Source organism: Pyxicephalus adspersus, chromosome 10 (assembly GCF_032062135.1).
Source record: "Pyxicephalus adspersus chromosome 10, UCB_Pads_2.0, whole genome shotgun sequence".
NCBI classification, from domain to species: domain Eukaryota; kingdom Metazoa; phylum Chordata; class Amphibia; order Anura; family Pyxicephalidae; genus Pyxicephalus; species Pyxicephalus adspersus.
In genome coordinates, this window is record NC_092867.1 from 26,817,733 (window position 1) to 26,832,727 (window position 14,995).

At 36.1% G+C, this 14,995-nt stretch overlaps 1 protein-coding gene across 2 annotated transcripts in view; it reads left to right on the forward strand.

Annotated features, from left to right (window-relative positions):
* SGMS1 (sphingomyelin synthase 1) overlaps positions 1–14,995 on the forward strand; it is a 157,435-nt gene that overhangs the window by 81,604 nt on the left and 60,836 nt on the right. For both annotated transcript variants that reach the window (XM_072425160.1, XM_072425161.1), the window contains exon 4: positions 6–67. The gene's annotated coding sequence lies outside the window, so the exon portion shown is untranslated. The remainder of the gene's footprint in view (positions 1–5; positions 68–14,995) is intronic.

Sequence of the window (14,995 nt, forward strand, 5' to 3'; positions counted from 1 at the left end):
TTCAGTGGTAACAGCTTCAGCATGGATGTAGTCAGACACAGAAGGGGATCAAAATTATCACCTTAAAGTAAGTTGACTTCTTACTAACCTTCCTTACACATACATATGCATATAAATAATGTTTTTTCTTTGTGCACCTTTGGTTGATCTGATATTTTTGTGCACATTGTATTTATTTTGGTATTTCAAGGAGATGCCTTAAAGTTTATATTTGGTATCAAAGCATCTTTTCTTTTTACCAAACCTTGCTTTACCTGTCAGAAGTGATGACGCAGCTGTGACGGTCGGAGAAGCTTGCACAGCCATTTGTGTGCACAGAACACCAGACTATGTTTAATCTAAGTGTCTTAAGCTTCTTATGGCTCAAAGTGTTTTTAAACAAATAATCTTCTTTAGTTACCCTCTTAGTCTGCTAATGGTAGACCTGTGTCTTGGGAAAAGCACTATAATGCTTTATGATGTAGATCTATTGTGATTAATGTCTTCTGTTTATTGTATGCGTTCATGTATCTGACACTTGGATTTGCAGGGCGATTGTGCATTCTTGGATAAAACATACATTTCACTTTTATTGTGATTGGGCTGTTTCAAAGAGCCATGTTCCCTGTGAACGAGTGATAGCTGAATGTAACATTTTTATTGTACCAATTATTAGGTAATAAATGCTATCATTTAACTGTCCAATCAGTATTGCCTATACAGCATTGCTTTATAGAAACCTATTTTCTTTTGTTCCTAAGTACAGTGCAACTATAAGCAAAAAAAAAACTCTAAATGGTGATAACTTGACAATATAATACATAGGAAGGTAATCATGACAATACGCAATGACAAATAGGCAATCATGACAATACAAGTAACAAATAGGAAAAATACAATAAAAAAATGGCAACCAATGTTAGGAGGGAAACACATGGTTAAATATTACAGATGAAAACGATATTACACGATATTAAACTATATATTAATATTTTACATTTGAAAATTGAAATATAGCTAAGCAAAGCAATTTTCCAGTTTTTACACAGGATTATTATACAGGTGTTGTTTAGCAATAAAATAAAACTGCCAACACAACTACATTAAATAAATCATGTTGACGATGTATGAACTTCAGATTTTCAGCCAGTTACAATACTCCTCTGAAAAACAATGTATGACTTTCCCCATCACTGGAAATTGCTGTCAATGGTTTACCACTGCACTATACACACTACTGTCCTTTTTCTAGAAGTTGAATTATAGTAAATCTTCTTCCTCCAGAAGAGTAATTTCCAGCACTTTTTGTAACAAATGGTGAAGAAAAGGAGTTTATGGGGTGCACAGCAATAAAACCAATCCCCCCGTACTGGTTTCTTATGGTTAAAAACAAAATCTATCCCAACTATTTGTTTATGGAAGCCAGAAATGTTTGAGGATGGCCCATAAACTTGTAAATGTCACGATTCATCTAAAAATATATGTGTGTGTTACAAGGGACTTTATAGCAGAGGCTTGTAGAATCTAGAAATATATCTGATTTTCTCTGGTCAAATTACTGCTGAAGTTGGCCACAGTTCTCTGCACAGCTAGAAATCGCTAATGTGCCATGATCATTAGGAACTTCATTGGGCATGAGTATCTAATGAAGCTGGCACTTCTATTGCTATAAATGCTGCAAACATGCAGAGACTGACCTACCAATTACTGAGAAACAGACTGCAATTCAATTCTTCTTACAAGCATTACCACTATAGAGAGCAATTCGGTGAAACTCCTCTTTTTGTCAAGAAACAAGAGAATGATGTCTGCTGCATTGTGCACACGAGAAAACAATCAGTCTGATCACAAAGGCAGGAATATCTACCACAACAAAGGAGTTATATCATTGTAAAAGCAGCGCTATTGTAACTTTCCAGGATGAGGTTACTGAACTGTGTTGTAATAGTTTTTAATAGTACTTTTGTTGAATTGAAAACATCTATTTCAGATTTTATAGTCTTCACTCTTCCTCCCTGCAGTTTTTCATACTTGTGGTTGACCTGGGATCTGTATTGAAGTGGATAATTCATTCTAGGACATGTGTTGTTCCGACCTCTTCAATACAAAATTCCAAGGAACCCAGCCCTTCTAGCCACCAAGGTGATCCTATCCAATCTGTTTCTAATTTAGAGTGAAAACAGAGGTTTTATATTGTATATGTCTGCAAAGTTTTGTGTAGTATCACGGCGTGTCTGTGTGTATGAGAGCTAGCAGGTTATGCATTATGGTAATAAATATGTTTTGTGTGGGCATATTGCATTTTGTAGTACTATACTATGGGGCCTACTTAGTGGTGAACTAATAACCAATGTATAACTCAAGATTAAAAGGATTCTGCTACTAGAAATAATAATGGTGTTACAAATCTAAAAGAACAGAAGGCAAATCTTAACTATAGTTCCGCTTTAAAAGAACTGGTCAAATTGCCAGTTTTTGACTGCTATGCCCATCCACTGGCTCCAGGACAATATAGCACAGACCTGGAACAGGTATTCAGATAAGGAGCTTTGACTATACTTTTACTTTTATTGTTCAATGTTTCTTTATTGAAGAATTGAAAAGCCATTACGATCTTATAAATTGCAGCAATAAACTAAACAGAACATTAAAAGGCTCACATTTTTCAATAACATAGAAGAATCTAAGTCACATAAAGGACACTTTGACTGTTTAAATGTCATGCTCATTCTAGGTATGTGACACAGAAAGTCAAAAACAGACACATAACCGTTCAGAAGTCTTCAGAAATCTTCAGAAGTCAGCGGCAGTATCCACCATATTTCTCTCACTTTATTTCTCACTTTTTCACTTTTGGCTCCCTTTAATCTATCCAAACTTTAGACACACTGCCAACATCAACATTGGGGGTGGTCAGAAATGCAGAATTATGTTGGGATTTATGTAGTAGCAATGACATTTTATAGCATTAAGATAAATGACTTTATCAACCTATAGTCACTCTCACTACGCTACATTTTACTGTAGTTATCCAATACCTCAAGTACATTTTGCATGTCAAATTTGTGATGGTTTTTGCTTATGTTATTGTTAACTTTGGAAAGGTTAACAGTTTAGAAATATTCTTTGGTGCATGCTATAGGCATCTCTGTTGGGATGTGTCTGGTGTATGGCATGGGGCAGTTGGGAGCTAAATTCACAGGTTCCCTGGGAGTCATAGAGGGACCAGCATAACAGTTATGACAATGGAGGTAGGACCATTGTACTTTCTGTCTTGTAGTACAGACAGGAAAGGTGTTTTCCTGTATTTTCTTGACCTTTTTGGTGCTGTATGCATTTGATCGTGTGGTATTTAATTTGTTGCTATTTGCTTTTGGGTTAGGCCATGAAAGCACATTTTACTGTAAATGAAAGACTTCCCTTTGACATCTATACATATGGTTCAGGGCTAAATGTCATTCTTAAATTCAAAATATGTCATTAAGAAATGTAAGACGGTTGATTCTAGAGAGGCTATATTTGGCAACAACTTTCTTAAAGAAACAAAGTATGCCTGTGACATAGCACAAAATGTAATCATAGGTGGAAAGACATCAGCTCTGATGTTATCTTGTATGTCCTTGAACATCTAGGGAGAGATACAAGAGTGCATCCAAAAAATAGAACCCCCTCTAAACCTACCATGCTAGTTGTTGTGGGCATTGTAAATCTGTCCATGGAAACATTAATGGAAGCATTGTTCTCCTGTTTGTACAATTGTTTTTAGGCTACGTACGCATGTGCAATAATTGTCGTTGGAAAGAATCTTTAACGATCCTTTCCAATGACAAACGATCCATAAACGAGTGCTATACGTACAGCACCATTCTGGTCTATAGAGAGAGGAGGGGCAGAAAAACAGGGTGGCACCCTGCTACGCACCCTCCACTTTACTTTCATTAAGATTGTTCCTTGTCCGTTTTTTGTGGATCCGCCAGGATGGTCGTTCGGATGAGCGCTGTACACTTGCAAGATTCTCGTCCTATATCAGCCCTGAGACGATTATTAGACGACAACCATGTGTCGTGTGTACATAGCCTTAGGGAAAATTACCTGGGCTCTGGATAGCTGAACAACAAAACTGGAGATATGTGCTGCCAACTTATAGTACACGAACATCAGTGAAACTGTGGAGGTCTCTGATTATGTTTTATTTTATTCCCACAATATCCACTACACTCGCTCTACACTAGAGAATAAACCTTTAAATTAAATGCAGGCAAAAAAAAAAAAAAAAAATATATATATATATATATATATATATATATATTTTCATAAAATGATATGTTGAGTGAGGTTGGGCTCAAGCAGTTCACCTGCATGGATGGGACTCCTGTTCAGGAGAAATTCAATTGTGATGCAAGAATAGTCCAATTTTATTGAATGGTTGCAAATCTGTTCATTCATCTCTGCCGTGTTCACCTCTGTATAAACATCATAATTATTTCATTGTTAATATGCAAAATGTACAAACCTATGTTGTACGTAATTTATGTTTCAATACCTGCTATAGCAAAAAAAGGCTTTATTTTCAGAAAATATCTTTCTACTGATGTAGAAAGAATTAGGAATTTCTCTTTAAATCCAAACTCGTTCTCAATGTCTGGCATTCACCATATCCGGTATTTTAATATCTCTGTATTTTTCGCTTTCTTATATTAGACATCTGTAGGTAGGGTGAGACTTTGAAATGCAAATTATAATTTCCCCTCATCATTCTAAATGTTAATTTTCTGGGAAAGGCTTATAAGCTTGTTCATTCTTGGATGTTTTGCATATTATCTGGAAAGCACATGTGAAAAATGTTTGGGCTGGACAATTCCCAGAATTAGAAAATATACTACCTGTAGATATGACTTTCACTGCCCTTGTGTTTATATTTATCCTCTGAATTGCCCAAAACAGTTTTGGAGCTTTCTGGCTTAGGGGGGTTATTCATTATTTTTCTGTTCTCTGCCAAGGTTGTTTCACGCAAGTATAAATATACAGATATGTTGGGTTCAACACTTGCCACACTTGAGGAACGTAAGTGTGGCCAAGTTCTCCCTAAAACAGAGAAAGGTAAGTGTGTATGTAGCTGAACGTTTGATGGGCATAGTGTTGCACCTTATTACCTTTGTGTGACATGCAATTCTCAGGCTGTTGAAAAAGCCAGTTTTTCAAGTATCCTGCCATGCCAGGGCTGCTATTTGGACTCCTAAAACACAGACATATAAAGAGGTGCTTTACATCATATCAGGTTTGGCATGTTTTCAATGTCACTTGCCATTTCAGATGTAGTGAACAGCTTTGCTGTAAAAGTAGGTTGTTGGCATTCCTATATATGAGGTGACCTATAGTAAGCGTACTAAGTTCTAAACGTTATCCATATTTGCAAGCCCTCTATGTAACATGGAGAGCATAGAAAACCAAGGTGTGTTGTCACATTGCAAATTACTATTGATAATATACAGTGTTCTCTCCAGGCTCTTTTAGCTGGGCGCACCACCCAGCACTTTTCAGTAACCACCTGGTTGTTTTTGCATGGGTACTGAAGAGTTAGGTACAATACAGGGACCACCATCCACCTACAGCTTCTTCTCAGCCAGCCTAAAAAGATCTGGGGTGAATACTGATATATATCAGTTTATATAAATATATATATACACATATATTTATTTTTAGAATGGAAACTTTCGCCGTTGATATCCATCCTTCATTTTCTGAGCCAGTTATGGAAGAAGATCATGTGTATCAAATCATAAGCCGACCATTATGCCAAATATTATGTACATGGCTTGTTCCAGGACACTAAATTACTAAAACTTTATGCAGACATAAGTATGGTATGATAGTTCTAGAGCTTATAGCAGACTCCATATTTCAATTCCCACGGACTATTCTTATTACAATCAGTGAATCTCTTAAAAGCATAAGGTATATTAGGTATATATCATTTAACTGAAGGGTTTACGTGGTATCACAATTTGTTAAAATATTAAAACGGAACAAAGCTGCAGAATTTATGTTATGTCACATCATCATTTCCACTTGAAGGATAAAATAGGACTCATTTCTGCTTCTTGTTTGCTAATTGGGTTAGAATCAAGCCATTTGGTCTTGTTTATATCACTCGTTCAGAGTTATTTGTTTACACGTAGAAACAGTCCTGACAAATGGCTGTAATAATCCGATGGGAGAATGACTGTGTTCATCCTGCTTTAATTTGAACATAAAGGTTACAAAAGAATTGAACTGGGATATATTGCTCCAGCAAAGTAGTTTCTCTCTTTTAATGAGTTGGCATGTCTATTATTAATGCCAATGTGTAATGGCTTGGTTTCTACCAAGTGGCAGAATATAGTGTTCTTTTCCATTGCAGCGGAAGTTCAATAAAATGTGCTCACTGAACTCCTACAAATCAGAGTGACATTTAGCTGACTGATTTCACTTCACTGGTATAGGCAGGATATTTGGATGGTATACATCAAACCCAGACAAAATGATTTGGGCTTGGGTTCTGTACACTATTGTATTGTGTACACCAGAGCTGGTCCTATGGGAGTTTGACCGACGTGCATACCTGGGCACTTTGCTAAATCAAGAGAAAGGGCTTGGGGCAGGGAAAGTAAAGGGTGGCATATAAAATGGTTAAAGTACACTCTACAACAGTGCCAATGTTTGTGGCAGTGCTGTATATAATGGTTGTCGCACATGCTGAAATGGTGTCACTGGTTGTGGCATGCTACAGTCAATTGCTGATACATTGGTGGAAGGAAAAAACATTGCTGAATCGACTGCGTCCGTCTGAGAAGGACTACCTTGGCATCCATGTCAGTGATGAAGGAGGGGAGCTGGAAGGCTGATGAGGGGGTGGGACTGTGGAGTGCATTGAACTAAGGGCCCCTGTGTGGCCCTTAGAGAGGGAAAGAATGACTCTAAGGGAGGTAGGGTGGTTAAAAAGATTTGTCCCCCCAATTTCCCCCCTTAGATTGAAATAAATATTAGGAACATGCTGGTATTTTATTGCAGAAAGGATATCCCCTGTACCTTCTGTAATAATTAACCTTTATCTTTACATTTTTTTCTCATAGTCCTTTATTAATATTCCATTTTCAGTTTACAAATCAATGTTTTGTATTTACTGTAAGCATCCATATTGGGTGCAAGTAGCATGACGTCCATGCATAGCAGAAAGCTTGCAGCCATAAAGAATTAATAAGAATTTGCAATGTTTTGAGTACTTCTCACTCTGGGTAATTAGATGGGCAGAGAACAAGAGAAATTATAATGTAATGCAACAGGTTTACGTTGGAGAAAACATTTTCCGGAAATGCATTATTCATCGCTAATGAGAAAGACAAGAAGAATGGTTGACTGGTGAAAAAGAAACTGAACCATCTGTAAATGCGTTTGGCACACGTTTTTCCTGTGGTTTCTAAAGCTCGGAGATAGAAATTATCCTGTGGCTGCGATTGATGAATCCATTAGATGTTATTTGGAGACTGCAGTGGGTCACAGTGAGATTTTCTCCTGATTCCAGGATGACATCAGGGGACTGAACATTTGGCTGATGTTCATACTAAAATGTTATGATTATATCACAGAATCCTCTCCACTGACACAGGCTATACAGTTTAATTGGTAACAGCATACTGTACATCAGATCTAGCATTGGATATGTGTGTTCTTTTATATATATAATTATATATATATAAATATAATATTTACAGGTTTATTACCTACTAACATGAGAACATCAGATCCAGAGTAACCTACCACTAGGGATAAGCAAGAATACTTCGAACTTCAGATGGTTTTGCGAAATTTCAGCAAACTGAATTCATGAAACCATTGGAAGATCTAGGACATTTTAACAGGAGGATGGATTCGCAGGGAATCCTCCTGTTTGCAATCACCGGGCATTAAAGGGTAATTAACCTTTAGTCCCAGGGATATTCTCAATGAATGCGGCCGCCTTGGCCGTTCTCACTTAAAATTCGGTAAGCAAGAGCGGCTTGGGATGGGGATGGTTTGGTAATAAAAATATTCATTTGGAAACACAAGTGCTGGTTAATATTTGCAGAGATTAGCTTTAATGCTGTACAGAAACTATTTATTTAAAATATCTTCCAGGATAGACTGAATATGAATGAGTATGTAATGCTCACTATTTTTTTATGATTTATTTGTAGCCTAGTATGAAACAACCTGGATTCTGATTGATGTGTTAAAATATCCTGAAATCCTCTACCTCCTGAATGAGCTCTACACATTTCTGAGGAATATTTACAAGTAACCACAATGAGCATTCTTTATATAACATATGGCCATCCCAAACATTAACTATCCTGCTGCATACTCAAGGATGGCTAATGGCCAGTGACCTCGTTAAGACCGATTATGTGTTCATCTGGAACTTTCCAGATTGTTGTGGTTTCCTAATGACTAATATTCGGTTTAGTAGTGAAGCTGCTGGATGGACTGTATATCATTTTAATGCAACTGACTTCCTGATATGATAACAGAATAAGTAAATAGGGACATAATGTTAAAGTTCATGGTGCATTCTAACATAACAGTTTTCCTGACTGGCTCACTGAAGATATTTAGGAATATGATATAAATACATTGACTTTGAAATGCCTGTTTTGGATCTGTGACATGCTAAGTAGCAAGAAACTGATTTAATGACAGACCCTATGCAAACACATTTACCAAAAAGTCAGCAACAGCGTCTACCATATTTTATTCCAACAGCATGTAAAGTTACCTTGAACCCCCCTAGCGGTATTCCCGAGTGGGACTTGGGGTGGATTTTTCTTGCAAAAAACGGTAACCCCGAGTCACACTCGAGGTAGGAAAAAAAAAACTCTTCCCTGTGCCCCACGATCCCTGGCCGGCTTCTGCTTTAAATAAAATGACCACTATAAGTGCTTTAATACTGTCAAATACAATAAATATTAAATGTACAAATACATCTTTTAGTGCATAAAGCATCATTGTCCACTGCCCTGATTTACATTTTGGACAAATTTCAGTGTTTCTGATTTGATAAAATGTTTAAATTACATTGATTGTTGGTATATTATTTCATTATTTTTTATAATTACTAATTATATTATAATTTATGTTTTGTGTTTCAAACTTTATCATACCCGGGAGTTATTCCTAAGAATTACAAGCCCACGATAATAAATAACAAATTTCCATGCAAAAAATTGTAACGGTTTTTGCATGGAAATACTGACATCCCTGTGTAGGAGGTTTCATCTGATCTGATTCCATACCACTTTTTAGGTGTAACATACACAGCAAAAACATTTTTTTTTAAAATAGAAATGTTCCTATTAGGATATAAATCACGGGTTCTTTTTTTCCAGATTACACCCCTATACATTGGATGCATCCTCATAACTCTCAAATGCCCCTCATTTGGAGAAACTGTTCTTCTTTTGGACCCAAATCTCGCTATCCCACTTTCCTCCTTGTTCTCCTTTTTGGTCTGATGTAGAAATCCTAATAAAAAATGTATTTTTCCCCTACTAAAAGTATTGTACTATACAAACACATCTTCCGTCCCCCGTATGGACACAACGTGCCCACAATCCCATCGCAGGTTCAGACCTGCTGGTTAAACATCCTGCGGGGACAGTCTACAATACATGCACATACCTCAATCATTTATCCCTTTAAAGAGTTAAAGTTTTAAAAAATTGCTCTTATTAAGATGGCCAAAGAAAATGTTTACCAGTGATGAACCAAGAAGAGTTATGCTTGGTTCTAAACACACTTCAAATTCAAAAGAATAGCTGTTGATGGTTCAGAAATTTGCCTTCTACCACAAATTTTCTTCAGCCCCCATATCCATAGCCCCACATTGTTCCAGGGCCAAGAGAACAGGAAATCAACATTTCTGGCAAAATCACCAATTATTTTCTCAGTTATCAAACAAATATAACAACATGCTTTCAATGGTAAGTTTAACAGCCTAAAGGGGTAAAAGTAGGATATGTTATTGTTCTAGAATAGTTAACCATTGACTGGTTAGTTATGAGAAGGCAGAATATATTTTATTGCTTGTGGTTTCAGGTCTTCTTAAGTCAACCAGCTGTTATTTTTTTTATCACAACATGTTAATCATTTCCTGATAAAGCCATCTGCAGACACCTTTCCTCTACTCTGATAATTACTTCCAAAACATTAGCATGGAGTTGCCCTTTAATTTTGTCTGTAGCAGACATGAAAACCCTGGTTCTAGCAGTTTAATCAAGCAGAGCAGCCTTTTACACTGACTTCAAAGCTTCTTATCAGCAAAGTTTGTTATCTTCTTGTTTGAGGTTCACAGCTGAGGTCTTTGAAGTCTAGGAAACACAGTATGCCAGCAGCAGTGTTTTGCTGGCTTCCTTCATTTAAGGGCCATTGCAGTTTTCATTATTTTTTTTAGGGGTTAAAGTAAAAGTGGGCGCAGCATTTATGTCAAAACATATGTGCGAGTAAATTATGAGAGAAATCCCAGTGGAGGTTTGTAAAATCCACATATGGAATGTATTTACCCAAATCTGGCGTATATAGGATTTTCACAGTTCTGGCAATTTCCTGTGGCACCAAGGCATTTGTTGACATAGCTGAAGAAAGTATAAGGCTTATTACATGTGTAACAATAACATAGAATTGTTTTAACGTACACAACTCAATACGTACAATAATAGTGCTGGCTGAAATAGATACAATTACTGACCTTTTCCAAAGATCGAGATCTGGATCTTGTAATTTCCGATGAAAGTGGGGGTTGTAATTTACATGACAAGGATACTACACTTTAGCAGATATGATATCGGCAGTAACCCGAAGAAAGGTGTTATTTCAGCCTCACTATTCCAGCAAAATAAATTGGCGTGAAAACGACACAAATATACATTGGCACTGTAAGTTGGTGATGCTCAAGTGATGGGTCAATTTGTCCTAAGTGGCTTGTTCTATCATCTCTAAGCATCATCTAGTTGGAAAGTTGCTTGGTGAGCTGTACAACATTCACACTCAGATTAACACTTTTTTTTTCCTGGGCAAAATACACGTTAAGATCTGTAGCTTTGACCTTTTGCTACTCATAAAAGATTTCTGGTTTTGAGTCCAGCTTTTCTTGTATCTGCCTAATGTCTTCTGTTACTAGCTTGGGTTCTGATTGCATATAGTTGATCCTTTGGATCAACTATGTCCATTGGGTTTATATCTGGGATATGTTTATTTGCCTTGTGGTTGAGCTTGATGGACTTATGTCACTATGTTTGTCACATAACACCAGTCTTGTGTTTGTCAGCTACCTGTCTGTCAGGTTTCAGTCCTGCCTGGGAATGGTAATGGTTAGGGTAACATAGTAGATGTACCCCTGACTTTGTATATTTTATGATGTTTTCTTCCCCCATTTATTCACTGAGGGGATGAGGAAAATAAACCAGTAGGTCTTACATTTTGTACCATCTGCTCATTGTGCATTACTATCCTGCTATGAAAGATTAATTCCACCATGTCATTCCATGGCATGTTTCTAAAATTTGCTCATTATACACATAGTTCATTTTTATACATGGTCTCCAAAAAACTATATATACATATCTCTCTTCCCAACAAAATGAAAAACGTTTTGCATTGGGAAGATTGTAATATTGGAATCTTTGCATTAATAATATCAGATAAAATTGTGTCCATGCATGACAACTTCAAAAACAAACTCTTTAAAACTACATTGCTTGCAATATTGCTATTAAACCAGACAGTACACTTGTTTTCGAAAGCAAGCTATATACTGTTTGTTAATAATTCGTATTTTATTTGGCTACTTCTACAAGTGTTGTTTTTTTGCCAAGTGAACAAGTGAAACAATGAGAACACTCGGTAAGCGATTCCAATCTCACCCCAGGGGATTATGTGCACACACCTTTTCTGGAGACTAAACTTCTTAGAAGTAAAGAAAAGCACATTTCCTTGTACTGTTTTCTTGTATGTGAGTGGTTTAATCATAGACCAGATATAACATTCTCTGTTATTGTCGTGTCGTCGGCAAATTTACCTTTAATCCTATGACTGTATAACAACATTGTTTTGTATACATCTAAATATATAATTTAATTATAGTCTTGCCATTTCATAATATGTACTGAAATGTATTTTATCATTGGAGCATACCAATAGCATGCTGTTCACCTGTCGTATGTTAAAGCTGCATAGCTGTACTTACTTTTATACATGTCTTTATAATACTCCATAATTCAAGCAAAGCATGGTCCAATCGAACTAAAGGTTTACTGGAATATCCATTATATATGATTTTATATTATACAACACTATCAAATGGGTTACATGGGAGATCGGCACTTATTTATGCTTATGTGTATATATATACATATATATATATTATTACTATTATTATTATTATTATTAATAAACAATATTAGATTTTGCCTACTCCAAGCAGGGGATTTGTTCATGCTATAATATTAGTATTGCTCTTCTAATGCATATTCAAATACTTCACTGCATTTTGAAAGGATCCCAAACAGTTAACTTGAAGGGCAGTTCATCAGTAATGCATGTCAAATGTTTTTCACAATACAGCATAAATTTCTGTATATTAACACCAGAATTAAGAGGCACCTAGCCATGACAAGTATTTATAGGCTTCTTTGTGTACTGTAACCATTGCAGATTTTGTGATCTGATACAACTATGGACCCACCTACATACATCATAAATCAAAGCTGTTTAAATTTATTGGCAGTGATATAAATTTAGATTTAATCAGGTATCCCTATTTAATGTACAGCACTGCATATTCTGTTGGTGCTATATAAATACTGTTTATTAATAATAAAAATAATAATAATATTAACTGAAAATCATTTTACCTAATGTAACATTTCCTATTAAATCATTTACTGAATCCCTACCTGATTTTGTCAATATTACCTAGAACAGACAGTGCCCATAACTGGTACTACTATCCTAATAACCCCAAATTTTCCATTTGGGAGATATGCGTCACTAGTGACAGGTAGTCTTGATATTCAGTATCAGTAGCTGAATTTGCAGATTGTCACACTGTGAAAACCAGCTCTCGGCTCTCTGCTCCTGAAAATACCTATCATTAAACTGATGGGTAATTTTGTACTTTAAAATAAATCTTTTTCTTGCAGCTGGGAAAGCAGTCATCAGGCTGGCAATCACACAACCTCTCTCCCCATTATAATTCCCATAAATAAGAGAGAAATGCGCAGGTGTCATTATTTCCAAATATTTACATGGCACATATGTTTAAGGGTTTTGGATTAATGGGACAATATGCCAATCTTGCACAGTCCTCCAGAGCAAAACTCTCAGTGACAAACATTTTGTTTCTGATGTAGGAATACCATGCACTTTCTTTTCTGAACACCAAAGTCATTTTGATTTTGACTTTTATTATACTGTCTATAATGGGGACAGAAGGCAAAATATGGTCCTTTCTCTTACCGGATAAATAAATCAGCTTTATACAGCTTTACAGATGAACCAAGGTAAGTTCATGTTTAGGGATTCAGTTATTCTTTAGCCCTGTTCCGGAGAGTTTTTCTTGTGGCAATAGCCAGTATATAAATAAACTTCCATTTGGGACATTTTATCACATACATGAAGTTTCAGAGGTTAGAATAGCCCATTCATGGGGCATAATCAAACTTCAGTCATAATTGAAACTCTTGCTTGATTAGGGGACTGCTCTGGGCTCCAAAATGTCGCTTTTGTCACTTAATGTGATTAAATATCCCAGTTTGAATTTGAGTATACAGTTATTTGAAGGGCAACATCTCTTTTGGAATACTGCAGAAATTTAAAGGAAAAGGTGATGAACACCTAAGGGAACGAACGTACTATAAGCTGGTATGTTTGATATCAACTTATGGTACACCATTTATGTTCTTAAAAGGCTTTAAAAATACTAGTTCAAACCCCTTCAAGTACTCATAGGTTATACCTCATTGTCTTTGGTATTTGTGATTTCCCAACAGGGTTTCTGTGGAATCCTAAAGTTCCTCCGGAGGGTGGTAGGGGTTCCTTGAGCAATGAGCAGTTAATGACTCTCAGGTCAGTTTAACAGATACCAATGATTTTTATTCTATAAGGGTGCGATAATGTTCTGTAAGAGGGATGTTCTTCCTATGGTAATGCCAACAGTATAACATAGATAACCTCCAACTAAGAGATATCCTTCCCACTGACCACCACACTGATGTACTATGATCTGTGCATATAGCAAGCAATAACAGGGATTCATTAAGAAAGTTATTTCAAGTGATGTCCAATGTTGAAAAGGTTGAGAAACACAGTTTTAGACTGTGGTGTTGGAGAAAGATCAATTTGAGGAACAATAGACCAGTTATTTCATATAGGAGATAAGGGAAATGAGGAAGAAGAGGTACATGTAGCTTAAAACATCAACTGTCTCAGCTCTGACGGTGCCTAGCATTGCCCTCAATTATACTAATATTAATATTATTAATAAAATTAATAAACAGGATTTATTTAGCGCCAACATATTACGCAGCGCTGTACATTAATTAGGGGTTGGAAATGACAGACAAATACAGACAGTGACACAGGAGGGGAGGACCCTGCCCCGAAGAGCTTACAATCTAGGAGGTGGTACGTATTGTGATATGTATTATTTATTAAAGGGAAGCTGTTTTAAAGAACCTTATTTGTAGAATTACCATCACTGTTTATATATTTTAATATATGTTTATAAATGGTGTAAGCTATATGTGAATATGGTAGTAGTAATCTCATCCATGTCAGTTCAATAACTGTAATAAAATATTACAATGGATATTGTATCCAAGTTTTGTGGGACAAAAACTGCACATAAGGTTTAGATAATGCTAAAAGACAATACTTAATAAATCATTTCTATTTTTACTTTTCATATTTAATGCTCCTAGTGAATTAAAGGTTTATTTGTTTTACA